Consider the following 26157-nt stretch of genomic DNA (forward strand, 5'->3'; position numbering starts at 1 on the left):
CAGGGATTTGGTTTTCCTTCTCTTGGCATTTTTCCATCTGCCCTAGTTATGCTTCTCACATTACCACGTTTATTTATTGTAACCTTCAACTAGAGATTATCTTTTATGTTGACATGATTCACTAATAAAAACGTATATGTTGTGTAACAGCTCACTCTCCGGCTGGTTTTTTCTTGGAATATGGTCTTTATTCTGTATACTATAGACATCCCCTTTACCTTATTCCTTTTCCCCTCTTTGGTCTTATATTCCTTTTAGGAGTTTATTCTTAATAGGCGTTATGCCACAAATAGAGTCGGCTGAGGTATGCAAAAGCACATTTGGAGAAGCCAATTTCTTTTTGGAAGAAGGTCCTGTGGACTGATGAAACCAAGATTGAGTTGTTTGGTCATACAAAAAGGCGTTATGCATGGCGGCAAAAAAACACAGCATTCCAAGAAAAACACTTGCTACCCACAGTAAAATTTGGTGGAGGTTCCATCATGCTTTAGGGCTGTGTGGCCAATGCCGGCACCGGGAATCTTGTTAAAGTTGAGGGACGCATGGATTCCACTCAGTATCAGCAGATTCTTGACAATAATGTTCAAAAATCAGTGATAAAGTTGAAGTTACGCAGGGGATGGATCTTTCAGCAAGACAATGATCCAAAACACCGCTCCAAATCTACTCAGGCATTCATGCAGAGGAAAAATTACAATGTTCTGGAATGGCCATCCCAGTCCCCAGACCTGAATATCATTGAACATCTGTGGGATCATTTGAAGAGGGCTGTCCATGCTCGGCGACCATCAAACTTAACTGAACTGGAATTGTTTTGTAAAGAGGAATGGTCAAAAATACCTTCATCCAGGATCCAGGAACTCCTTAAAAGCTACAGGAAGCGACTAGAGGCTGTTATTTTTGCAAAAGGAGGATCTACTAAATATTAATGTCACTTTTCTGGTGAGGTGTCCATACTTATGCACCTGTCAAATTTTGTTTGAATGCAGATTGCACATTTTCTGTTAGTACAATAAACCTCATTTCAAGGCAGAAACATTACTGTGTCCAACAGTTATTACATATATCAAACTGAAATAGCTGTTGCAAAAACACCAATTTTAAGAAAACATTAAGCTTAAGATTGATAGGGGTGCCCAAACTTTTTCATATAACTGTATATGTATATGACGCGCCCCCTGGGCCATATTCTTTTAGGGGGAATATCCGGAGCCGGATCAGATGGGGGTTGTAGTCTTCCGAGTGGCTGTGACCCGGTCCGTGCCCAGGGTGTCAAACTCAGTTGTATGTGGCAGTCCTACAGATGTTAAGTTCTTTATTGTCGACTACGCCACCCGTTGTATTGCGGTCACTATGGCCGCCGCTGCAGCAGGGTCCGCTGAGGCTGATGGTATAGGTGCAGCTTGTGATAGATAACCCCCAACGGGTGGGGTATAGCCTCAGGGGGTCAGGTGCAGAGGATGGGGGTTGTGGTGGTGCAGCATAGGTGTTAAAGGAAGACAGAGTCGGGTTATGCAGTTAAGGGTGTTTACTCACTGCTGATGTTCCGGTCACTCTAGCTTCAAGTGACCACCCGAGCCGTGCTGCATCCACCAGGTCCTGGATCCAGCCAACCCCCAAGCGAGTCCGGAGCGTGACCCTGAGCTCTCCTTCTGTCCTTTCTCTGGCCGTCCCCACTATTGATCCACCCAGGTCCAGCTCCCTCGGGCCTTCTGTTGGGAGACCCTTGGCCTTGGGTTCCCTGACCCTCCACGTGGTATGCCTTCGTGGTGGATATGGTGGGTGGCCGTGGCAGACGCTGCCCACGGCCTCCGGTCTCTGGCTGGGGTGTGTTTTTGCCCCCACCAGCTTGGGTTCCGGTACCCTGATGCCGACTCTTCACCCGGGGATTGGATTTGGGGTCTTAGAGTCCTCTCTTCTGCTTCCCCCTCTGGGTCTCTCTTTCTTTCTCCTCTCTCTCTCTTGGGCTGCTCTGCTCCTCTGCTTCTTACTCTGACAGACTGACCCTGATCTTTGATGGTGCCCACCTTATATACACCCTCTATGTGTGAGCTCAGGTGACCAGCACCCATTGAGCTCCTATCTTTACCCAGGCTGCTCCCCCTATCTGCCCCTACACTACTTGGGATGTTCCACCCCCCTCCCACTCCAGCCAGGAACAGACTCGGTCGTACCTGCACATTTCTAAGTGGGAGTACCGTCGGTCTGCTCCTCGGAAATGGGATGTGTGTAGTGCATGCAGCCTACCGAGCTCAGTTCCACACTCCATCCTTACCCGGGAGTGGAATATCACACCTCTGGGTTGAGGTGCAATACCCCTGTAGCAGCCGAATCCTCAGGGTGCTACATTCCCCCCTGGTAAATCACAGCACGTCCTCGGGCTGTAAGACATAAAACAACACCAAAACATACAAAATTTTTTCATAAACATATAAAACATATAAAACAATATCAATATAAAACATTCTCGTCGCCTCTGGCTCCTCCTCCGGTCACTGTGCGACGTGTGACCGGGTAAAGTGCGACAGTCTCTCCGGAAAACTGGTTTTCCTATAAAACCGGTAGGGGGCGCTTTAGGACGCGCAACTATATACAGGGGTATGGCCGCTCTCAGTCCTCGGCCAGGTATTAGGGAAAAACGGGTAAACAGTTCACTCATGCTGGTCCCAACGGGGACTATATTAGCAACAACAGTTTCAGTTTCACGGTGCCCCGACGGGCAACTATATACAGCTTCTGCTTCGCTGTCCTTAGCGACGGCGTCCTCCTGCTCTTGCTTTATGGTTACCTTTGGCTTCAGACCCGTCCGGGTCCTCTTGCTCTTCCTCCTCACACCGCAGCTCTTCCTCCGTCAGGCGATGCACATGGAGGGCGTAGGGACCTTTGGCACACTTGTGCCGGGTGAAGGTGACCTCGTCTCCGATGTAAAGGTCACGACCTCTGTGTCCCTCCGGTAGGTGGGACTCAACGTCTCTCCTGGTTACGAAGACGTCGCCTACGGTGTGGTGGTCTCGGATGAAGCCCCACCCATGCTGCAGGTTAAACTTTATCACAGTCCCGGTGGTGCGGGGACTATGCGCTGCACGGGGGTCTCTCCTGGCCCGGCTCTTCTGCTCCGCGCTCCTTATTTGAGCTTGCTGTTCCCGGACCCGCCTCTCTCTCCGCTCCCTCTCAAAGTCCTCGACTGTTGGCGGCAGCACTCAGCACGCTCCGCTGCAGCTGCCCGAGTCTCTTGAGTGAACCCCATAAGATCTTCTCCGGTGGGGTCCCACTCAAACTGCGCTTCCGCTAGCGGGGGCGAGATCCTCTTCACGGGCTTTGGAGCCGGGATCAGGGGTTCATCCAGGGGTCTCTCTCTCCGGAGTCGGGGATGGTGGAACTCCGGTGGCCATATAAATGGCTGCCCATCCGGGCACGTGTGCTGGGTGTACAGGTCTTCTCCCAGATGCGGCACTTTTGGTTTTATGGGCGCGGTGGTGTTAGCGCCCGGGTTGCCCGGGCCTTGCGGCCAGGCCTGGGGTATCTGGAAGGTGAAGGGCACCGTAAGGACGGCGGCGCCCTGGGCTACTTGGCCCTGCGACCAGGCCGGGGGCTCCGCGGAGGTAGGGGGCGCTGTTGGTATTGCGGCGCCCGGGGGTACTAGGCCTTGCGACCAGGCTGGTGGTACTTCCTGCTTGGTCACGCTCGGGGTCGAGGCGTGTGACGTCACAGGGGTCGCGGCTCCCGTTTGAGGCCTAGTCTGCGGCGGTGACGTTGCAGCGACGGGCACGGCAGGATAGACTTCGGGCTCTGCGACGGGGAGCTGGGGCAGGTACGCGGTTTCCCGGTTTGGGGTATAGACGTCCCCTTTACCTGCCTCCACTCGTTCGGCTCCCTTCTCGGCGCCGTCTCCGGCCTTCAATCCTCCCGCGCCATCCTCAGAGGCGGTCTGTCTCCTCATCTCGGGTGGCGTGCTCCGCTGACAGGTCTCGGTCTTCTGGGCCATCTCTCGGCTCCACTCCGCCAACGTCTCTCGCTGCACCCGGGCCATCCTCCTTGCGAGGCCCTCCAGAGTGGTCTGTGCACACTCCCGGTCTCGGGGGAGCTGTGCTAGGACCTCCACTAGGCCTAGTGGGGTCGTTGCTTCCAGCAGGCTCCTGACCAACGGGTCGGTGCTGCTCTGCTCTCCTACAGTTGTCTCCAGCAGGCTCCTGGCCAGCGGGCCGGTGCTGCTCTGCTCTCCTTCCTCTGTTTCTAGCAGGCTCCTGGCCAACGGGCCGGTGCTGCTCTGCTTTCTCGCCATCTCCGGGTAAGCTCCTCCGATACTCTTCTCCAGGCTTCTTGCCTCCGGGTGCGCTCGCTCCAGACTGCTCCAGGCGGCACCCATCTTTTCTCTCTCCTTTCGTCTCCTCCCACCTCGAGGGCGGTCCCGGGGCCACTTGGTGACTGTCAGCTCCAGGGGCAGTTCTTTCACGCTGACAGACACCTCTAGCATCACAGTCTCTGTTGGTGGGGGCGGTTTCCACTTTTGGCGCCATTTTCGGTCCTGGCCCACGATGGGAGGTGGCCTCTCGCCACCCTCTGGCACGCCCATAATGGCGTCCGCTCTTCCAAGGCGGGAAACCTTTGGAAATGGCGGGAATCGCTTCCCAGTGGCGGGAAACTCTGCAGATGGCGGGAAAACGCTGTTAATGGCGGACAACCGGCTGGAATCGACCTGTGATGGGGTCCGATGGCGGGGACCCTCCGGAACCGGCAGGAGACTCCTTTTTGAGGTAAACTTGCACTTTTCTTCAGGCACGCAGTACCCGGTTGTTGTGGGCACGTAATCCTGCCGACTACGCCAAAGTTGACGCGCCCCCTGGGCCATATTCTTTTAGGGGGAATATCCGGAGCCGGATCAGATGGGGGTTGTAGTCTTCCGAGTGGCTGTGACCCGGTCCGTGCCCAGGGTGTCAAACTCAGTTGTATGTGGCAGTCCTACAGATGTTATTAAGTTCTTTATTGTCGACTACGCCACCCGTTGTATTGCGGTCACTATGGTCGCCGCTGCAGCAGGGTCCGCTGAGGCTGATGGTATAGGTGCAGCTTGTGATAGATAACCCCCAACGGGTGGGGTATAGCCTCAGGGGGTCAGGTGCAGAGGATGGGGGTTGTGGTGGTGCAGCATAGGTGTTAAAGGAAGACAGAGTCGGGTTATGCAGTTAAGGGTGTTTACTCACTGCTGATGTTCCGGTCACTCTAGCTTCAAGTGACCACCCGAGCCGTGCTGCATCCACCAGGTCCTGGATCCAGCCAACCCCCAAGCGAGTCCGGAGCGTGACCCTGAGCTCTCCTTCTGTCCTTTCTCTGGCCGTCCCCACTATTGATCCACCCAGGTCCAGCTCCCTCGGGCCTTCTGTTGGGAGACCCTTGGCCTTGGGTTCCCTGACCCTCCACGTGGTATGCCTTCGTGGTGGATATGGTGGGTGGCCGTGGCAGACGCTGCCCACGGCCTCCGGTCTCTGGCTGGGGTGTGTTTTTGCCCCCACCAGCTTGGGTTCCGGTACCCTGATGCCGACTCTTCACCCGGGGATTGGATTTGGGGTCTTAGAGTCCTCTCTTCTGCTTCCCCCTCTGGGTCTCTCTTTCTTTCTCCTCTCTCTCTCTTGGGCTGCTCTGCTCCTCTGCTTCTTACTCTGACAGACTGACCCTGATCTTTGATGGTGCCCACCTTATATACACCCTCTATGTGTGAGCTCAGGTGACCAGCACCCAATGAGCTCCTATCTTTACCCAGGCTGCTCCCCCTATCTGCCCCTACACTACTTGGGATGTTCCACCCCCCTCCCACTCCAGCCAGGAACAGACTCGGTCGTACCTGCACATTTCTAAGTGGGAGTACCGTCGGTCTGCTTCTCGGAAATGGGATGTGTGTAGTGCATGCAGCCTACCGAGCTCAGTTCCACACTCCATCCTTACCCGGGAGTGGAATATCACACCTCTGGGTTGAGGTGCAATACCCCTGTAGCAGCCGAATCCTCAGGGTGCTACATATATATATATATTATTATGAAAAAAAAACAATAAAAGTACACATATTTGGTATTTCCACGTCCGGAATGACCTGACCTATAAAACGGTCCCACTAGCTAACTATTTTAGTGAATACCGTTAAAAAATAAAAAAAAATTAAGCAAAAATGGGTGCTTTATCATCATGCGGCTAAATAAAAAGTGGAAAAAAACAAATGTAAATAAAAGTGCTACCCCTGAAAATGTCATCTTGTCCCGCAAAAAACAAGCTGTCACACAGCTCCATCAGCTGAAAAATAAAGTTATAGCTCTCAGAATAAAGAGATGCAAAAAAATTTTATTTTTTTATAAAATAGTTTTTATTGTGTAAAAGCGCCAAAACATAAAAAAAGATATAAATGTAGTATCACTGTAACCATACTGACCCGAATAATAAAGCTGCCTTATCAATTTTATCACACGCAGAATGGCATAAAAAAAACATTCCTATGTTGTTGTTTTTTGTTTATTCTGCCTCCCAAAAATCAGAATAGAAAATGATCAAAAAATGTCATGGGCCTGAAAATGGTTACAATAAAAACGTCAACTTGTCCTGCAAAAAACAAGCACTTATATGACTCTCTTGCCCAAATATGGAAAAATTACAGCTCTCAAAATATGGCGATGTAAAAAATAGTCTTTGCAAAAAAAAACATGTTTTTTAGTGTGTGACAGCTGCCAAACATAAAAACCCGATATAAATCTGGTATCGCTGTAATCGCTCCAACCCGAAGAATAAAGTCGTCTAATCACTTATACTACACGAGGAATGGCGTAAAAAATAAATAAAACCAATTCTTCACCTGCTGCTGATTTGGTCATTCTGCCTCCCAAAGATTGCTGTATCGATCTGCTCACATTTATCCTGCGCTGAGCACTTACACCGGGGTTTCCGTGTAAATCTCTGAAATACGTGATTCAGACAGAACCTCCGGCAGAAGATTTCCTATAATGAAGCAGATGGAGGCACTGTGGACATTGTTTGGCCTGTGATCCTGCGGTGTCCGTCTTTTTATTAGGCGTGCATAAAAGTACTGTCGGACACAGTTTTGTGAACCTCTGGATAAAAAGGACACTGCTAAACAGAGTCCAGAGTAAGGCAGGTTTCACACGTCCAGATATTTCTGGTACCAGAAAAACAGTACCGGAGATATCCGTGTGTCCGTGTGCACCTGTGTGGCAACCGTGTGCCGCATCAGGAGCACACGTACCCATGCCTGGGAATCAGTGGTACAGTTAGCGCTGTTCCCAAGCACTGGGTGCTGAACCCTGCCCTCATCATTGTCCCCTGCTGGCACTGCGATCATGGGACATGAAAACAGCGCTAACTGTACACTGATTCCCAGGCACCAATACATGTTACACTGATTTCATCCGTGTGTCATCAGTGTGGGACATTTTGCGGCCCATGCAGCTTGAAAAAAATGGGTCTGCGTGTGTATGTATCTCCGGTACGTATGAAAATTGTTACCACATGTAACGGACACACTGATATGGGAAAGAGGCCTAACTCTGCTGCCTCATTATAGTGAATACATCCCTTGGGGGTTCATGTGAATTTCATAGGAGCTGTGTTTATGGAGTCTGCATACTATTCTAGAAAAATCTGCGCTCCAGGAGGCAGATAGCGCTCTGTCCCTCGCGAGTCTCACCATGTGGCTAAGCAATACTGTACAGCCATATATGCGGTATTTCTACATTCAGCAAAAATTGTGTGACAAATTTTGGTGCCATTTTTACCCATTTCCCAGTGTGCAAATGTAAAATCTGGGGCTAAAACAAAACTTTGGTGATAAAAATGTAATTATTCTTTCTTCACCCCCAATGGTGTAAAATTCTGTGAGGCACATGTGGTATCAACATGCTCACTGCACCCCTAGATGAATTCATTGAGAGGTGTAGTTTGTAAAATGTGCTCTCTTATGGGGGGTTCTGCTGTTCTGGCACCTTAGGGGCTCTACTTATGTGATATGGCACCGTCAAACCAGCCCAGCAAAATATGAACTCCAATATGGCGTTTCTTCTTCTAAGCTTTGCACTGTGCCTCAAAAGTAGTTTTTAACCACATATGGGGTATCTGCGTGCTCAAGAGAAATTGCACAACAACTTTTGGGGTCCAATTTCTCCTGTTACCCTTGTGAAAATAAAAAAATTGGGCTAAAAGATCATTTTTGGGGGGGGGTTATTTTTTTATTTTTATGGCTCTACGTTATTAACCTTTGAAACACTTGGGGGTTCAAAGTGTTCACCACACATCTAGATAAGTTCCTTAAGGGATCTAATTTACAAAATGGTGTCACTTGTGAGGGGTTTCCACTGTTTAGGCACATCAGGGGGTCCCCAAACGGAACATGGCGTCCGCTAATTATTCAAGCAAATTTTACATTCAAAAAGTCACATAGTGCTCCTTCCTTTCTGAGCCCTGCCGTGCGCTCAAACAGTGGTTTTCTCCAACATATGGGGTATCGGCATACTCAGGAGAAATTGCACAACAAATTTTTATGGTGCAATTTGTCCTGCTACCCTTAGGAAAATGCAAAATTGGGGGCTGAAAAACATTTTGTGGGAAAAATGTGAAAATTGTATTTTTACGGCTCAATGTTATAAACTTCTGTGAAGCACCTGGGGGTTCACAGTGCTCACTCCACATCTAGATAAGTTCCCTGAGGGGTCTAGTTTCCAAAATGGTGTCCCTTGTGGGGGGTTTCCACTGTTTAGGCACATCAGGGGCTCCCCAAAAGCGACATGGCGTACGCTAATTATTCAACCTAATTTTACATTCAAAAAGTCAAAAGGCGCTCTTTTCCTTCCGAGCCCTGCCATGTACCCAAACAGTGGTTTTCCCCCCACATATGGGGTATCAGCACGCTCTGTAAAAATTGCACAACAAATTTTGTGGTCCATGTTTTCCTGTTACCATTGTGAAAATAAAAAAAATTGGGTCTAAAGTAACATTTTTGTGAAAAAAGTAAAATGTTCATTGTTTTCTTCCACATTCCAAAAATTCCTGTGAAGCACCTGAAGGGTTAATAAACTTCTTGAATGTGGTTTTGAGCACCTTGAGGGGTGCAGTTTTTAGAATGGTGTCACTTTTGGGTATTTTCTGTCATAAAGGCCCCTCAAAGCCACTTCAAATGTGATGTGATCTCTAAAAAAATGTTTTTTTAAATTTTTTGGGAAAAATCAGAAATCGCTGGTCAACTTTTAACCCTTATAACTTCCTTATAACAAAAAAAAATTTGCTCCAAAATTGTGCTGATGTAAATTAGACATGTGGGAAATGTTATTTATTAACTATTTTGTCTGACATATCTCTCTGATTTAAGGGCATGAAAATTCAAAGTTTGAAAATTGCAAAAATTTTCAAAATTTTCGCCAAATTTCAGATTTTTTCAAAAATAAACTTCAGTCATATCAAATAAATGTTACCACTATCATGAAGTACAATATGTCACTTTAAAATAAACTCAGAATCAGGGGGATCCATTGAAGCGTTCCAGAGTTATTACGTCATAAATTGACACTGGTCAGAATTGTAAAAATTGGCTTGGTCATTAACGTGCAAACTACCTTCGGGCTTAAAGGGGTTAAGTTAATTGTAAATTTAGGTTAACATGTTTTGAATATGTTTATAAAAATATCTGAAATTTACTGAAAAAATAGCAATTTTCAAACTTTGAATTTATATGCCCTTTAACCAGATAGTCATACCACGCAAATACATTTAAGAAATAACATCTACCATAAGTCTACTTTATATCAGCATCATTTTTCAAATATTCTTTTATTAGTTTAGAATGTTTAAAAGTTTTGCAGCAAATTTTCATTTTTTCAAAGGAATTTCCAAAACCTATTTTTTTAGAGACCTACAGTATACCCCTTTGAAGTGACTTTGACAGGCCTATACATATTGGAAAATACCCATTTTTGACAAGATTAATTGGATTAAATGATCATATTTAGTCATGAGCGAATATTTCAATGTTCGGTTCGGAAAAGTTCGCCGAACAAATTGATATTCGCCGAATTTATTCGCCGAATGTTGCTCGAACATTTCCGAATCCCATAGGAGTCAATGGGGGGACCAAACAAATGCATAGGCAACACCTAGAAACGGGACCAAAAGCTGCCAAACCACATCAAATTAGGTGTTGACACCAGGGAAGTGGCATCATTTGACCCAGAGTACATGTACTATAATTATTCAGAGATTTATTCAGTTGCGCTTTACATGTCAAAAGGGGTAACCAACTGGTACAACAGGAGAGGGGACCCTGCCTGCGAGGGCGCACTGTCACGGACGTGGTTTGTTGAACCACTGTGCCACGGGCCCCAGAGAGCCTGGAGGGGCGTGATTAAGCGAGCACTGGACTGTTTACTAGAGCCTCTGATAGTGAGGTTAGACTTGGCTCCTGATGAATGCCAGGTGCCACTCCAGGACAGACCAACGGACGCTCAGCAGCTGGACCCAGTAGGACAGACTAGATGGTGCAGCAGGCAGAGTCTGTATCAGAGTGCAGCAGGCAGAGTCTGTATCAGAGTGCAGCAGGCAGAGTCTATATCAAGAGTGCAGCAGGCAGAGTCTGTATCAAGAGTGCAGCAGGCAGAGTCTGTATCAGAGTGCAGCAGACAGAGTCAGTATCAGGAGTGCAGCAGGCAAGGTCTGCATCAGGAGTGCAGCAGGCAGAGTCTGTATCAGAGTGCAGCAGGCAGAGTCTGTATCAGGAGTGCAGCAGGCAGAGTCTGTATCAGAGTGCAGCAGGCAGAGTCTGTATCAAGAGTGCAGCAGGCAGAGTCTGTATCAAGAGTGCAGCAGGCAGAGTCTGTATCAAGAGTGCAGCAGGCAGAGTCTGTATCAGAGTGCAGCAGGCAGAGTCTGTAGCAGGAGTGCAGCAGGCAGAGTCTGTATCAGGAGTGCAGCAGGCAGAGTCTGTATCAGGAGTGCAGCAGGCAGAGTCTGTATCAAGAGTGCAGCAGGCAGAGTCTGTATCAAGAGTGCAGCAGGCAGAGTCTGTATCAAGAGTGCAGCAGGCAGAGTCTGTATCAAGAGTGCAGCAGGCAGAGTCTGTATCAGAGTGCAGCAGGCAGAGTCTGTAGCAGGAGTGCAGCAGGCAGAGTCTGTATCAGGAGTGCAGCAGACAGAGTCTGTATCAGGAGTGCAGCAGGCAGAGTCTATATCAGGAGTGCAGCAGGCAGAGTCTGTATCAGGAGTGCAGCAGGCAGAGCCTGTATCAGGAGTGCAGCAGGCAGAGTCTGTATCAGGAGTGCAGCAGGCAGAGTCTGTAACAGAGTGCAGCACTCAGAGTCTGTATCAGGAGTGCAGCAGGCAGAGTCTGTATCAGGAGTGCAGCAAGGACTGGTTCGCAACCTTACACAACTTAGACTGCAGAACACGAACGTTCCACTACAGCTAACCAAATAGATAGAGACCCAATCAGGATTCCCCACATTTAAAAAAATTAGTGGCAGACACTAGCAATGTCTAATAATTTACTACAGTAGAAATAGTGTAAATAAGACCCACACCTCTTCCAGTACAGCCAACCCAGGAGATGAAGACCTAACCAGGAGTGTTCACATTGCCCTAAATGAGGGCCTAACACCACCGAAGCGGCATCAATGTCATCAGACAACAAGTAGTTTAACGCAGATCCATACCTGTCCCACTACAGCCAACCCAGGAGATGCAGACTCAATCGGAAGTGTTTACATTAAAAAAAATAGGGCCTAAGACCACCATTTCCGTGGACAACAGATTGGAGATGGTGGAGTTCAACCTCTTAGCTTTGTCATGTGTAGGATGAAACAATCTTTTACGTGACCACAACAGCGGGATTGAGGACTGCAGTGCTGAGAGAGGGCAGAGTACAGTGAAACGGACAAACCGATAGACCGTGAGTGAGGTGCAAGCGGAGATGTTATGGTGGATTAAGAAACATGTGGTGTGCTCAGAGAGACAAACACAGCAGGCATGTCCGCTTCATTTACAGCTGACAGGCTGTCATTCAACTGCAGCGGTTATACAGCTGGTTCTGTTGGACACCTGAGTGACACAACTTGGCACGGTAACAGAGGAGGAGGAAGAAGCAGCAGAGGTGTTTGATGGGGCGGCTGATGGTTGTTTATTGAAAATCAATTTAGAGTTTATCACGTTTGCGTACCCGTTTGGGGAGAACAATATCTGCACCAAATGCTCAATTTCACTACAGTATAACTATAGAAATGCATGGAGACCAAAACCTCTTCCACTACAGTCAACCCAATGGATGGAGACCCATTCAGGATTCCCCACATTTCCAAAAATTAGCGGCATACACCAGCAAAGTGTAATCAATTTCACTACAGTAGAAATAGTGTAATTGAGACCCACATCTCTTCCAGTACAGACAACCCAAGAGATGAAGACTTAACCAGGAGTGTTCACATTGCCCTAAATGAGGGCCTAACACCACTGAAGTGGCATCAATTTCACTGGAGTATAAGTATTGCAAAGGAGGCCAAAACCAGTTCCTCTACAGCCAACCCAATAGATGGAGACCCAATAATGATTCTCCACATTTCAAAAAAATTAGTGGCAGACACTAGCAATGTCTAATCAATTTTACTTCAGTGGAAATAGTGTAAATAAGACCCACACCTCTTCCAGTACAGCCAACCCAGGAGATGGAGACCTAACTAGGAGTGTTCACACTGACCTAAATGATGGCCTAACACCACAGAAGTGGCATCAATTTCACTAGAGTATAAGTATTGCAAAGGAGGCCTAAACCAGTTCCACTACAGCCAACCCAATAGATGGAGACCCAATCAGGATTCTCCATATTTCAAAAAATATGTGGCAGGCACTAGCAATGTCTAATAATTTACTACAGTAGAAATAGTGTAAATATGACCCACTCCTCTTCCAGTACAGCCAACCCAGGAGATGGAGACCAAACCAGGAGTGTTCACATTGCCCTAAATGAGGGCCTAACACCACCGAAATGGCATCAATTTCACTAGAGTATAAGTATTGCAAGGGAGGCCAAAACCAGTTCCTCTACAGCCAACCCAGTGGATGGAGACACAATCAGGATTGTCCAAATTTCCCAAAATTAGGGCCTAAAACCTGCAGCAGCAGCAGCAGCAAGAGCAAGCACAGAAGCCATATCACAGACTGCAATTTCAAGAGATCAATTCAGCAAACTCAAAACGACAACATCGCCTACTGTGTACAGTCTGCAATTGGGGTTCAAAAGTCCTTGGAGATCCATGACTTGGAGGGGACAGCCGGGTGCACTTATCCGTCAAGACACTACCAGCAGCGCTGAAAACACGTTCAGAGAGAACACTGGCTGCCGGGCATGATAAAACCTCCAAGGCATGAGAGGCGAGCTCAGGCCATTCATCCATTTTTGAAGACCAAAATGTAAAAGGGTCAAAATCCTCCCTAATGGTATTCATATTAAGCTCTAGAGATACTCCTCCACCACATGTCAGACTTGTACTCTGTTGTGCCGGTGCACAAGCTGGTGCAAAAAAATGTGTGAAAGGACTCCCAGAAATTGCTTCTGCCACTTACGCTGCTGCTGCTAATGTTTTGGCGTTGACGAACTGACGTGGCGGAGGTTGAAAGTCTACAGCTGCGATGCATACTGTGTGCCTCACTGTTATCTTGAGAAAAACCTTTATTAAGGTTGCTTAAAAGCTTGTTTCAAAACTCCAACATAAGCGGGTCAGTTTCCGAGGCGGGAAGCATCTGGCAAAATTGACTCTTATAACGTGGATCTAACAGAGTGGCAACCCAGTAGTCAGCATTATTTTGAATCCTAACTTGCAGATAGTGCATCAAGAAGGCACTCATATGTCTGGCTCTTCCAGGAGGTCCAAAGCCAGGCTGTATTGTGGGCTGCGTAATACTGATGCTTGTTTCCCCCGTCCCCTCCTGCCAACCATGTTCAAACGAGAGGAGATGATTATCCTCTTCATCCTATGACAGCTGCTCACCCATCACCTCTTCCTCCTCCATCAGCTCCTCGGCTCTTGCACCTTCACTAACAGTTTGCCTGGTATCACCAAACCCCCTCGATCGCTGTAATCCACCGTCACTTGGCATCCACCTGTGTGACGACAGTCTGGAAATTTGAGACATTGGTATCCCTTCTGCATCCTCCTCTTCTTCTGGGGCCACCATCTCCTGCCCCAGGTTATTCAAAGTTTGCTCCAGCATGTACAGTACAGACCAAAAGTTTGGACACACCTTCTCATTTAAAGATTTTCTGTATTTTCATGACTATGAAAATTGTACATTCACACTGAAGGCATCAAAACTATGAATTAACACATGTGGAATTATATACTTAACAAAAAAGTGTGAAACAACTGAAAATATGTCTTATATTCTAGGTTCTTCAAAGTAGCCACCTTTTGCTTTGATGACTGCTTTGCACACAGTTGGCATTCTCTTGATGAGCTTCAAGAGGTAGTCACCGGAAATGGTTTTCCAACAATCTTGAAGGAGTTCCCAGAGATGCTTAGCACTTGTTGGCCCTTTTGCCTTCACTCTGCGGTCCAGCTCACCCCAAACCATCTCGATTGGGTTCAGGTCTGGTGACAGTGGAGGCCAGGTCATTTGGCGTAGCACCCCATCACTCTCCTTCTTGGTCAAATAGCCCTTACACAGCCTGGAGGTGTGTTTGAGGTCATTGTCCTGTTGAAAAATAAATGATGGTCCAGCTAAACGCAAACCGGATGGAATAGCATGCCGCTGCAAGATGCTGTGGTAGCCATGCTGATTCAGTATGCCTTCAATTTTGAATAAATCCCCAACAGTGTCACCAGCAAAGCACCCCCACACCATCACACCTCCTCCTCCATGCTTCACGGTGGGAACCAGGCATGTAGAGTCCATCTGTTCACCTTTTCTACGTCGCACAAAGACACGGTGGTTGAAACCAAAGATCTCAAATTTGAATTCATCAGACCAAAGCACAGATTTTCACTTGTCTAATGTCCATTCCTTGTGTTCTTTAGCCCAAACAAGTCTCTTCTGCTTGTTGCCTGTCCTTAGCAGTGGTTTCCTAGCAGCTATTTTACCAAAAAGGCCTGCTGCACAAAGTCTCCTCTTAACAGTTGTTGAAGAGATGTGTCTGCTGCTAGAACTCTGTGTGGCATTGACCTGGTCTCTAATCTGAGCTGCTGTTAACCTGCGATTTCTGAGGCTGGTGACTCGGATAAACTTATCCTCAGAAGCAGAGGTGACTCTTGGTCTTCCTTTCCTGGGGCGGTCCTCATGTGAGCCAGTTTCTTTGTAGCGCTTGATGGTTTTTGCAACTGCACTTGGGGACACTTTCAAAGTTTTCCCAATTTTTCGCACTGACTGACCTTCATTTCTTAAAGTAATGATGGCCGCTCGTTTTTCTTTACTTTTTTCTTGCCATAATACAAATTCTAACAGTCTATTCAGTAGGACTATCAGCTGTGTATCCACCAGACTTCTACACAACACAACTGATGGTCCCAAAACCATTTATAAGGCAAGAAATCCCACTTATTAAACCTGACAGGGCACACCTGTGAAGTGAAAACCATTTCCAGTGACTACCTCTTGAAGCTCATCAAGAGAATGCCAAGAGTGTGCAAAGGAGTCATCAAAGCAAAAGGTGGCTACTTTGAAGAACCTAGAGTATAAGACAAATTTTCAGTTGTTTCACACTTTTTTGTTAAGTATATAATTCCACATGTGTTAATTCATAGTTTTGATACCTTCAGTGTGAATGTACAATTTTCATAGTCATGAAAATACAGAAAAATCTTTAAATGAGAAGGTGTGTCCAAACTTTTGGTCTGTACTGTATATGACCAGAATAGTGATGCTAATGACGGCATAGTCAGCGCTAACCAGTTTAGTAGCCATTTCAAAACTGTGCAGAAGAGTGCAGAGGTCCTTAATCTGTTCCCACTCCGCAAACGTGATATGCCCCAAGTCCATACTGCGTTGCCCCAAGCTATACGTCATGACATACTGCGTCAGAGCTCGTTGCTGCTGGCACAGTTGCTGCAACATGTGTAGAGTGGAATTCCACAGAGTCGGCACATCGCAGATCAACCTGTTAACTGACATGGACAAAGACCTCTATATCGATGCAAGTAGATGACATGAGCGGTGCGAACGGCGGAAGTGAGCACACAGCTTCCATACTTTGTGAAGCAGCTCATCCAGGCCAGGATAGTGGTGGAGAAATCGCTGTACCACCAGGTTGAGGGTGTGAGCCATGCAAGGCACATGGGCGATCTTGCCTCGGCCTAGGGCCGCTAACAGATTCGCACGTTATCGCACACTGCCTTCCCTGGCTCTAGGTTCAGCGGAGACAGCCATTGCTAAAACTGAGCCTGGAGAGCTGCCCACAACTCTTCACCTGTATGACTGCTATCTCCAAGGCATATTAATTTGAAGACTGCCTGATTACGGTGAGCCCTGACTGCACAGTACGGAGGTGGTGTGTATTCGATCCGCACCCTTGGAATGTGTGACTCGTTAAGGCAGATGTTGAGGTGTAATGCTGTGCGGCTGCCAAAGGAGGGGAGTGCAGTAGGCCGTCCACTAACATAAGTTGTCAGTTGTCTTTGGATAGGACCTGTTTGTGTTGGTTCACTAGTGGTTTCACTAATGTGGATGAGGCCAGTATGACATAGAATATATGCTCCAAACTATTTCACACTCAGATCTAGCCAGCTGTATCACTTCACTCAGAGCAAAAAATATTTTTGGGTTACTCTGCATAAGCTCTGTGTCCAGCTGACTTTGACCGCCACTGACATAGTAGCATGGCTTATAGCACTGTATGACTTTTGTCACAGGAAAAAGTATTTTTTGGACTCGGCCTAGTAAGATAAGTTTTATTTTTTTTTACTGTGAAACCATGACAAGTTCAACGCCACTAAAATAGGATCTTCCTTTTAGCAGAGTGGATCAACTTTGACACAGTAAAAAACCTTTGGTGGACTCTGCCTGCCAGCCAAAAATATATATAGGTTTGACTGTGCGTACAAGCTGAATTTGACAGTCACTGACATAGTAGCTGGCTTATAGCACTGTATGACTTTTGCCACAGGAAAAAATATTTTTTGGACTAGGTGTAGCAAGAGAAAAAATGTATTTTTTTTTTACTCTGAAACAACCTGAAGTTCAACTCCACTAAAATAGTATCTGACACTAAAAAAAACTTTAGTGCACACAGCTGTCAATATCACAATAGCAACAGAAAAAAACAGATTTTGTGCTCTGCAATAAGAAGCTCTGCATACTGTGCAGAGTACAATTTCAACCCCACTAAATGAAAAGGTGCACTGCTCTTGCTTAATCACATTAGCAAGTGCAAAAAGAAATTCAAGGTATACTGAGACATGGGGCTCTAAACCAGGGGTGCACAGCACTATTGTATGGCATGGGCCCTCTGTTTCTGTCAGAATGTCAGTACTTGCACAAGAACACCAAAAATGTGCTGCACCAGCGGTTGCAGAGGTACACAGGCCAGGAATTATCTACACTATCTGACTACCACACAAGCGCCCATCTATCTAGCTAATATCTCTCATTATACAGGAGAACACTGAGCTGCATCTGTCTCCAGCAGTGACATGGATATAATGGCGCTGAGGGAACATGGCCGCTTTTAATATTGAGAGGACATGTGATTTCTGCTGCCAATTGCAGAAGCCCTTATGTCTGGACAGTGTAGATGCTTCCTGTGCTATGATTGGCTAGCCGCGCTTTCCTCAGTTAAAGTTACCGCCCACAGGAAAAAAAACAAAAAAACAGTGCGCCGCTGATCTGACCTGTTCTAATCTCTCCACAGCCCCCACACTCACCTGGCACATGTCACCGCTCATCATACACTTGCACTATGCTAATAAAACTGTTCAAAACGCTGTGGTTGCCATGTATTCGCGTTCCCCCGCAAATTTATCGAACTTTTCCGACTTTAAGAAAATTTGCTCGCCTTTGCGATCACGAATCCGAATATGCCATATTCGTGCCGAATTTGAAACCTTTGAACATTCGCCAAACAAATTTGCTCAACACTAATCATATTGACACCACAGGTGTGTCACAATATTTTATACTATTGGGCAGTGAATTTACATTTTTATCACAAAAATTAAGTTTTAACCCCAGGTTTTACATTTTGACACAGGAAAATGAGTAAAAATGGCACCAAAATGTGTCACACAATTTGTTCTGAACATGGCAATACCCCATATAAGGCTATACAGTACTGCTTAGAAACTAGAAATCGGAAATTGCACCCCTCTGGGAATTTATGTATAGGTGTAGTGATTATTTTGACTTAATGGTTGTTTTCCAGAAAGAAGCAGCAGTGGATGTTGCTGAGTGAAAATTGCAAATCTGCCTTTTGTAGTGCTTGTATATTGCTGTTCCCAGTAGGTTGTAGTGCCAAGTGCAAATAGTGCCCATACATTATGCCCAGCTTGTGCTTTTGGAGACATGCACCCGGAAATTAAGTGGACTCTTATCACTTCAGAAATACCCAACATGTGGATGCTAAATGTGGTTTAGGCACACCCAGGCTCAGAAGGGAAGGGGGCATTTGGATTTGGGAGCACAGAATTCACTGGATGCCTTTTGGGGTGCGAGGAGCCCTGTGTTTTCCAGAGCTTTTATGCTATCAGTAATGTGGAAGCCCCCTATATTTCCATTGACAGATGACAGACCTGTGTGGGGACTTACTTTTTTTGTGGAATGAATTGACGTTTTTATTGAGAATATTTTACATAACATTTTGGATCATATTTATCCTGCGCGCTGTTCTGACTTACATTGGGGTTTCCCTTCAAATCTCTGAGTGACAGGGTTTCTATCTAAAGTGATGTGATTCAGATGAAAAGTCGACGGATCCATTCACTATATTGAGGCAGCATAGTTACTCTGGACTCCATCTGGTCTCTGTTCAGTGGTGTCCTTCTTGTTAGAAATGCACAAAACTCTGGCCGACTGCTTTCATGCACACTTAAAAAGACGGACAATGCTGGATCACAGGCCAGATGGTGTCCACTGTGTCTCTGATGCGCCCCCCTGGGCCTGTGCTGTGCAAGGGGATACCCGGAGCCGGATCGCTGGGGGTTGTAGTTCTCCGTGGCGGTGACCCGGTCCGTGCCCAGGGCGGTCAAACCAGTGGCAGTCTTAAGTACTAACAATGTCCGACTACGCCACCCGTGGATTGCGGTCAGTGGGGACCGCCGCTGCGCTGCCGACCGCTGAGGCTGATGTTGTTTGCGCAGCTGAGTATGGGATGACTCCCCACGGGAGAAGTATTGCCTCAGGGCAGCTAATGTGGATGATGGTGGTGATGGTGTGAGTGTCCCAGTACTGATGGTGCTGGTGCGGCGAGGAACCACAGAGACGTACAGTTGCAGTTTTCAATGCTTTACTCACAGTTCTTTATCAGGTCACTTGTGCGCAGTTAGGACCGCCCGAGTCATGCTGCGTCCACCAGATGAGGGACTCGGTCAACTCCCAGGCAATTCCGGAGTGTGGTTCAGAGCTCCCTTCTCTTTCCTTTCTCTGGCCGTCCCCACCAGTGACCCACCTTTGTCCAGCTTCCTCGGGCCTTCTGTTGGCGAAACCTCTCTCCGGTTTCCCTAACCCTATACGGTATGCCTTTCTGGTGGATGTAGTGAGGGGTCGCACCAAGATGTGGTAACAACCTCCGGTCTTTGGCTGAGGAATCTGTTGCCTCCACCAATTTGGGTTCCGGTACCCTGTTCTGCCAACCCTTCACCCTGTATCTCCTCTGGGCATATGGGGTTCCTTCTGTCCTCGTGTCTCTGGGCCTTTCTCTGTGTTCCTTGCTTCCTTTCTCCTCTGTTCCAGTTCCTTTCCTACTTTCCTTTCTGTTCCTTCTTCTCTCTCTCTCTCTCTCTCAGGCTCCAGCCTCCTGACAAGGCCTGCCTGCAGAGCAGAGCCCATGCAGGGGCTCTGCTTCCTGTCTTCTCCTCAGACTGTCTCCACTGAACTGAACTGGACTGAACCCTGTTCTAAGATGGTGCCCACCTTTTATACCTCCTTCTGACACCCGAGCCCAGGTGACTTGCAACCAATGGGCTCCTGCCTATGCCCAGAGACCCATCCCTATCTGCTCCTACACCACTGGGTTTTCCTTTCCCCGCCCCACTCCAGCCAGGGACAGAAGTTGTCGTGCCTGCACTTCTGTGGGAGCACCGTTGAGCTGTCCCTCGGAAATGGGGTGTGTGTGGTGCATGCAGCTAAACGAGTCCTGGTCCACACTCCATCCTTACCTGGGAGTGGAATATCACACATCTGGTCTGAGGTGCAATACCCCTGTAGCAGCCGAGCCCTCGGGGTGCTACATTCCCCCCTGGTAAATCACAGCACGTCCTCGGGCTGGAAAAGAGCAAAGACAATTCAAAAACATGCAATACTTTTTCAAAACTTTTGACATTAGAAACCGGCCGGCATTATTCAACTTCCCTTTATGGGAAACACTTTCTCTTTACTAGACATTATACTGCACTTTTAATATTACTGGAACTCTTTTGTCATATAACATTTTCTAGCAGCACATAAAACTATTCAGCATATCAAACTTTTTCTGGTAAAACATTTTAGTAGATTCTCTTCTTCACTGGCCACTGTGCAACTTGCGACCAGGTGCAACAGTCCATTTAATTCCGAGGTAGGCGTTGCAGTTTTTGTATAAAACCAGTAGGGGGCGATTTAAGAAGTGCAACTATATACAAGGGATGGCCGCTCTCAGTCCTCGGCCAGTGGGGATAGGGGAATGGCTGCTCACAGTCCTCAGCCTGGTTAGGGATTAGGGGCACACAGGTAACAGTTCTTTAACAGTTCCATACTAGTCCCAACGGGGACCACACTTCAATCAGCAACAGTTCTTGTACCCTGACGGGTAACTATATACAGTTCCACTTTACCGTTCACTGGTAACGGTGTCCTCCTCGCTCTTCCGGGTAATCTTCTGGTCCGTCCGGACCCTCGGTGTACTCAGTTTCTGGGCGGTACTGTAGTTCCTCTTCCGTGAGCCGGTGAACGTGGAGGGCGTACAGTCCCTTGGCACCCTTGTGCCGGGTGAAGGTGACCACATCACCCGGGTAGAGATCGCGTCCGCGGTGTCCCTCTGGCAGGTGGCTCTCGACGTCCCTGCGGGTGACAAAGACGTCGCCGGGGGTTCGATGGTCTCGGATAAAGCCCCAGCCATGCTCCAGCTGGAACTTTATTACGGTCCCGTTGACTCGGGGACCGCGGGCGGCTCGGGGGTCTTGTCGGGCCCTGCGCTTCTGCTCCGCGCTCCGGGCCTGCAGCTGTTCCTCTCGGATTCGCCTCTCCCGCCGTTCCCTTTCAAATACCTCCAGCTGTTGATGGCAGCTCTCCTCACGCCGGGCTGCGTCCGCCCGGGTCTCCTGGGTGAACCCCATGAGATTCTCACCGGTGGGATCCCATGCGAATTGTGTCCTCCAGCGGGAGCGGAGCGATTTTGGCGGGCTCCGGAGCCGGGATCAGAGGCTCACACAGGGGTCGTTCCCTCCGGAGACGGGGGTTGACGTACTCCGGTGGCCACACGAAGGGCAGCCCGTCCGGGCTGGTATGTTGCGCAAAGAGGTCTGCGCCCAGAGGTGGCACCACGGGCCTCGGTCGGGGAGCAGCGCCCGGGGGCACTCGGCCTTGCGACCAGGCCGGGGAATTTCCGGTTGGGTCTGGGGGTGGCACTGTTGAGGAAGAGGGCGCTGGAGGGGCAGCGGCGCCCGGGTTCACCAGGCCTTGCGACCAGGCCGGTGGTACTTCCTCTTTTGCCGCGCCCGGGGTCGAGGGGCGTGGCGCGGAACGGGGCGTGACCGCGGCTCCTGCCGCTTGAGGCCTAGTTGCGAGCAGTGGCGGCGCGGCAACGGGTGTGGTGAGTAGGGCTTCGGGCTCTGCGACGGGAGGCTGGGGCAGGCTTACAGCTGCTGGGCTCGTGGTGATGACGTCCCCATTACCTGCCTCAATCCTCGCGGCTCCCTCCGCGGCGTCGTCTCCGGCCTTCGTCCCTCCTGCATCATCCTCAGAGGCAGGCGTGCTCCAGGTTGCGGGTGGCGCCTCCTGCTGGCGGGTTCCAGCCTGCCGGGCCATCTCCCTTCTCCACTCGGCCAGCGCATCCTGCTGTGCCCGGACCATCCTCCGGTCCAAGTCCTCCAGCACAGCCTGTGCACGCTCCGGGTCTCTGGGGAGCTGCGCCAGGATCTCCACCAGGCTGTCCGGCGGTGCGGCCTGCAGCAGGCTCCGGACCAAGGTGTTGGCACTGCTGGACGCTTCCTCCATTTCCGGGTGCGGTCTGTCCAGACTGATCCAGACCGCGCCCTGCCCCACAGTTTTCTTCACTTCCCGCCCCCATTGGGGGTGGTCCTGGGGCAACTTGGTGACAGTTAGTTTCAAGGGCAGCCCTCCCACGCTGATGGACATCTCCACTGCTGCATTCATGGCTGGTGGGGGGCGGGCTCCTTCTTTGGCGCCACTCTGGGACCTGACCCACGATGGGAGGTGGCTTCCTGCTGTCCTTTGGTGCGCACATAATGGCGTCCGCTCTGCCAGGGCGGGAAAACGGATGAAGATGGCGGGAAACGGTCCAAGATGGCGTCTGATGGCGGGAATCGGCTCCGGATGGCGGGAAACTTCTTTTTAAGGTACATGTGCAGTTTTCTTCAGGCTCGCAATACCCGCTTGTGGCGGGTTGATAATGATCCTGCCGACTACGCCAAAGTTGACGCGCCCCCCTGGGCCTGTGCTGTGCAAGGGGATACCCGGAGCCGGATCGCTGGGGGTTGTAGTTCTCCGTGGCGGTGACCCGGTCCGTGCCCAGGGCGGTCAAACCAGTGGCAGTCTTAAGTACTAACAATGTCCGACTACGCCACCCGTGGATTGCGGTCAGTGGGGACCGCCGCTGCGCTGCCGACCGCTGAGGCTGATGTTGTTTGCGCAGCTGAGTATGGGATGACTCCCCACGGGAGAAGTATTGCCTCAGGGCAGCTAATGTGGATGATGGTGGTGATGGTTTGAGTGTCCCAGTACTGATGGTGCTGGTGCGGCGAGGAACCACAGAGACGTGCAGTTGCAGTTTTCAATGCTTTACTCACAGTTCTTTATCAGGTCACTTGTGCGCAGTTAGGACCGCCCGAGTCATGCTGCGTCCACCAGATGAGGGACTCGGTCAACTCCCAGGCAATTCCGGAGTGTGGTTCAGAGCTCCCTTCTCTTTCCTTTCTCTGGCCGTCCCCACCAGTGACCCTCGGGCCTTCTGTTGGCGAAATCTCTCTCCGGTTTCCCTGACCCTATACGGTATGCCTTTCTGGTGGATGTAGTGAGGGGTCGCACCAAGATGTGGTAACAACCTCCGGTCTTTGGCTGAGGAATCTGTTGCCTCCACCAATTTGGGTTCCGGTACCCTGTTCTGCCAACCCTTCACCCTGTATCTCCTCTGGGCATATGGGGTTCCTTCTGTCCTCGTGTCTCTGGGCCTTTCTCTGTGTTCCTTGCTTCCTTTCTCCTCTGTTCCAGTTCCTTTCCTACTTTCCTTTCTGTTCCTTCTTCTCTCTCTCTCTCTCAGGCTCCAGCCTCCTGACAAGGCCTGCCTGCAGAGCAGAGCCCATGCAGGGGCTCTGCTTCCTGTCTTCTCCTCAGACTGTCTCCACTGAACTGAACTGGACTGAACCCTGTTCTAAGATGGTGCCCACCTTTTATACCTCCTTCTGACACCCGAGCCCAGGTGACTTGCAACCAATGGGCTCCTGCCTATGCCCAGAGACCCACCCCTATCTGCTCCTACACCACTGGGTTTTCCTTTCCCCGCCCCACTCCAGCCAGGGACAGAAGCTGTCGTGCCTGCACTTCTGTGGGAGCACGGTTGAGCTGTCCCTCGGAAATGGGGTGTGTGTGGTGCATGAAGCTAAACGAGTCCTGGTCCACACTCCATCCTTACCCGGGAGTGGAATATCACACCTCTGGTCTGAGGTGCAATACCCCTGTAGCAGCCGAGCCCTCGGGGTGCTACATCTCCATCTGCCTCATTATGGGAGATCTTCTGCCAGGAGTACCATCTGAATCACAAATTTCAGAGATTTACACCGAAACCCTAGTGTAAGCGCTTAGCATAGGTCGCCGGATAAATGTTTAATTGTTTTACTGCCACCTTTGAGAGGCAGAATAAATAAATCAGTAACATTAGGCTAAGAGAATAGACTGACAGTCCAAGGGTCTAATCCAATAGATCATCCTATGGTTAAACAGTAGATTTACAGAAACAAGTGGGGTCAACAAAGAAAGAAGTCCTAAAAGAAACACACTAGAACAGCATATATATATATCTGCCAATGGTAGTGTGGCACCCCAGGAGTCCGGTTGCCACAGTGACATTGCCCCCCTCACAGCGGGTGATGCCATGCCTGGAAGCAAGGAGGGGTCCCCTAATCAGGTATACCAGCATCCAACACTTTCCTGGCTCCAGACCAGAAAGGGGAGCTCCTCACCTTAGCAACTGGAATCTGGAGGCGGGGTTAGTAAGAGTGAGTGGTGAGGATTTGAAGACAAGACAGCGACGAGAAAGGACCTGGGGAAGGGAACTGTGTACAAGCTCACCCCAGAGGAAAGAAGCACAGAAGAAATGGACACTGGAGTCCAAGGTTGTGGGGTACTGAAGGCCCAGCAGCAGAATCCGGAGGGCAGGAGACTGCAGGTCTCCTGGCTCAATCAGACGCCCGGTGACACAGCAGCACCATAGGTCCCAGCACCGCCACGTGGGAGCGACACTTAAGGAAGGCCCGAGCTGCCTGCCATCCGGGTGAGGAACAGACGTTTTACTCAGGGACGAGGGCCGCAATATAGCTACAAGCAGCAGGGCCAAAGAGGTTAGACCAGAGGGAAGGGTTACAACTCCACCTGGCGAGGTGAATCCACAACTTGCTTCCAGGCTACCCAGACCTCTACCACCAGCTAGTACCCGTGCCCCAGGCTGCTTAACAAACCGCAAGTAAAGATAAGAGGAAACCGCCATTAAGCTGTGGACTGGTCATTATCTGCACCATCACCTGCACTACACCGCACCAACAACATCTACCTCATAGCATCACTATATCCTGCCCTGGAGCTAAGCTCTACCTGTGGAGAGCTGAACCAACTCTGCTGCGTCACCATCAGCTCCAGAGGATCTGCACCCCATCGGCTGCTCCATATAGCTGCATACCACAGGTGGTGTCACGAACATTATTATCCTAAAAACTTTATTCCCTTTTACTTCCCCTGGTTCAATGCCACCGTGACATCCCCAGCCGAGTACCCCATGGCCCAGGGGATGCGTCAGTATACTCACTAATATTAAATAGTTTGCCCATGAACCTGCCTTGACTGGGCTTAAAGGGGTTGTCAGGTTAAAAGTGATAAGTCTGCAGTCACTCTGTGTGCACTGTGCGCTGCAGGGATTCACCGGTTTCAGACTTGGTAACGGAGGGTATGTATGAGATATACAAATGTATGGAGAGCGACGCCACGCATGCATTACCACGTTTCCGAGTCTCAAACTGGCGAATGGGGGGATTCTTAAGTCTGTAGTCAAACAGAGTGACTACAGACTTATCACTTTTGACCTGACAACCCCTTTAAAGACCGACTGGTTATCAGAATCATTACTATTGCTGTCAACCCTGTCCTTACTATTGGCTGGATGGTAAATACATCTCCCAGAATGGTAAAGGTTACTACTCTCATTGATATCAACATTTCTATCAGGAATTAAGCAGTGGCGACTGATGGTGGAGAACGTTGTGGAGGCAGGTAGAGGTCAATTCATTACAACAATAAATAACATGGTCCCTCAAGCATCAAATGAAAACACGAGGCTCACACCAATAATGTGTCAAAGGATTGTTGTACTTCCGATCATGATAATGTCATTCATTTACTTTCTTTCTGGATGTGTAAGTTTGACATTGTTGAAAGTATTAACTAGTTCTGGAACATATAGAGATGATTGATTCTAACCTACAGTGTCTGAAAATCACCTGTCTGCTACCTGCTACGCTGAGGACGCACTTCTTGAAGAAAGAAAACGAGTCTGAGAATAGT

Source organism: Phyllobates terribilis, unplaced genomic scaffold (assembly GCF_046119375.1).
Source record: "Phyllobates terribilis strain yellow unplaced genomic scaffold, ASM4611937v1 Scaffold_2__4_contigs__length_985480577, whole genome shotgun sequence".
Classification (NCBI taxonomy): domain Eukaryota; kingdom Metazoa; phylum Chordata; class Amphibia; order Anura; family Dendrobatidae; genus Phyllobates; species Phyllobates terribilis.